This window comes from Zea mays, chromosome 7 (assembly GCF_902167145.1).
Source record: "Zea mays cultivar B73 chromosome 7, Zm-B73-REFERENCE-NAM-5.0, whole genome shotgun sequence".
Classification (NCBI taxonomy): Eukaryota; Viridiplantae; Streptophyta; class Magnoliopsida; order Poales; family Poaceae; genus Zea; species Zea mays.
Genome location: NC_050102.1, coordinates 26,548,454 through 26,551,299, shown reverse-complemented (window position 1 = coordinate 26,551,299; position 2,846 = coordinate 26,548,454).

Genomic DNA, 2,846 nt, shown 5'->3' with positions numbered 1-2,846 from the left:
AGCCACCGGGGAATTGAGGCTAATCCGGATAAGATTGAAGCTATCATGAAGATGGAAGCACCTCGATCACAAAAGAAGGTTCAGCGACTTACTGGATGTATGGCCGCTCTGAGCAGATTTATATCCAGGCTGGGGGAAAAAGGTTTACCATTTTACAAGCTACTCAAGAAGGTGGATAAGTTTCAGTGGACTTCAGAGGCACAGGAAGCTCTAGATGCACTGAAGAAATTCTTGACAACACCACCAGTACTGAAGCCACCACGACGAGCTACGTCAACTCAACCAGCCGAAGATCTGCTACTGTATATCTCTTGCACGACTCACGTGGTAAGCACCGCGTTGGTAGTCGAGCGAGCAGAAGAAGGACATGCCTACCCAGTGCAACATCCTGTTTACTTCATCAGTGAAGTTCTGGGCCCCTCAAAGAAAAAGTATCCTCAAGTTCAGAAGCTATTATATGCAGTACTTCTAACTGCCCGCAAGCTACATCACTACTTTGATGACCACAAAGTCATAGTAGTCACTGGTTTTCCGATAGGGGATATTCTTCACAACAAGGAAGCCATTGGCCGAATAGCCAAGTGGGCTTGTGAGCTGGGATCTCATGACATCGAGTTCCGACCTCGCACTGCCATCAAAACTCAAGCACTGGTTGATTTTGTATCAGAGTGGACTGAACAGCAAGTACCAGATAACCCAGAGACTGCAGAAGTGTGGCGAATGTATTTTGATGGCTCGCTGAAGCTGCAGGGAGCAGGAGCAGGAATTCTCTTCACCGCACCTGGAGGCGAGCACCTCAAATATGCCCTCCAGTTGCTGTTTCCGGCTCCAACAATGCAGCCGAGTATGAAGCTCTGATCCATGGATTGAACATCGCCATATCATTGGGCATCAAGAGATTGATGGTGTACTGAGACTCTCTAGTAGTCATTAGCCAGATAAACAAAGAGTGGGATTGTTCAAGCGATTCAATGGGAAAATACTGCACTGTCGTCCGAAAGCTGGAAGATAAATTTGAGGGACTGGAATTTCATCATGTAGAAAGAGATCGGAACACAGCAGCCGATGTGTTGTCCAAGCTAAGATCCAGTCGAACTCAGGCCCCACCTGGAGTCTTTGTGCAAGAAATACTACAGCCGAGCATCTCAATGGATCAAGCAGAAGAGTGTAATATTATAGATCAACCCGAGTCAGACTCTGATGACTGGAGAAGGCCAATCATCAGATATATAAAGAATGAAGAGGAACCAGATGACAAGAATTCAGCCGAGCGCATTGCCAGACAGTCGGCTCACTACACACTCATTGGGGAGACATTGTACAGAAGGGGTGCATCAGGCGTCCTCATGAAGTGCATTCTCCCATCTACTGGGAAGCGACTTCTGGAGGAGGTCCATGCTGGGCAATGTGGAATACATGCAGCATCCAGAACACTAGTCGGGAAGGTCTTCAGGTCAGGATTCTATTGGCCAACAACGAAGAGTGATGCAGCCGAGTTAGTTCAGAGGTGCGAAGCTTGCCAATACTTGTCAAAACAACAACATCTACCAGCACAGCAACTGCAGACCATACCAGTAACTTGGCCTTTCGCATGCTGGGGACTGGATATGATTGGACCTTTCAAGAAAGCTCAAGGAGGATACACTCATGTATTGGTAGCAATCGACAAATTCACTAAATGGATAGAGTTCAAGCTCATTGCTTCTTTAACCTCAGCTAAGGCCGTGAAATTCATACAAGACATAATATTCAGATTCGGGATACTAAACAGCATCATAACTGACCTAGGATCCAACTTCACAAGTTCAGAGTTCTTCGACTTCTGCGAGCAAAAAAGCATTCAGATCAAGTATGCTTCTGTAGCACATCCAAGAGCCAACGGGCAGGTTGAGCGAGCCAACGGGATGATACTGGAGGCACTCAGGAAAAAGGTCTTCGATAAGAATGAAAAATTCGCAGGAAAGTGGATAAGGGAATTGCCCTATGTCGTTTGGAGCCTAAGAACCCAACTGTCGGCGTTTCGAGACAGGGGGGTCCCTAAGCCGACGAGTGAGTGTGCTGCGTGCCCCAGCCCAGATGGGTCGAGCGCGTGGGCGAGCGCGAAGGGGGGAGAGGCGAGGCGGCCGGAGTCGAGCGTGAGAGAGGTGGAAGTCCCGCGGCCTTCGTGTTCGTCCCGCGCCCAGGTCAGGTGCGCTTGCAGTAGGGGGGTTACAAGCGTCCACGCGGGTGAGGGAAGCGAGCGGCCCCAAGAGAGCGCCTGTCCCGTCCTCGGTCCCGCGCGGCCAACCTTCTCTGAGAAGGCCCTGGTCCTCCCTTTTATAGTCGTAAGGAGAGGATCCAGGTGTACAATGGGGGGTGTAGCAGGGTGCTACGTGTCTAGCGGAGAGAGAGCTAGTGCCCTAGGTACATGCCAATGTGGTAGCCGGAGAGATCTTGGCACCTTGCTGGCGTGATGTCGTGGCTGTCGGAGGTGCGACGGAGCCTGGCGGAGGGACAGCTGTTGGAGCGGTCAAGTCCCTGCTGACGTCGTCCTGCTTCCATAAGAGAGCTGGGGGCCGCCGTCGTCACAAAGCTGGTGGAGCGCCATCATTGCCCATCCGGCGGAGCTGGCCGGATGGGATGCCGGTCTTGTTCTCCGTGACCTGAGTCGATTCGGGGTAGGATGATGATGACGCTTCCCGTTGACGTGGCGGGTCTGTGCCCTAGGCAGGGTGACGTGGGGGCTCCTCCGAAGCCGAGTCTGTCTTCTGTTGCTGAGGTCGAGCCCGAGCCATGGGGTCGGGCGAGGCGGAAGTCGTTCGGCCGAGGCCAGGGCGGAGTCCGAGCCCTGGGGTCGGGCGAGGCGG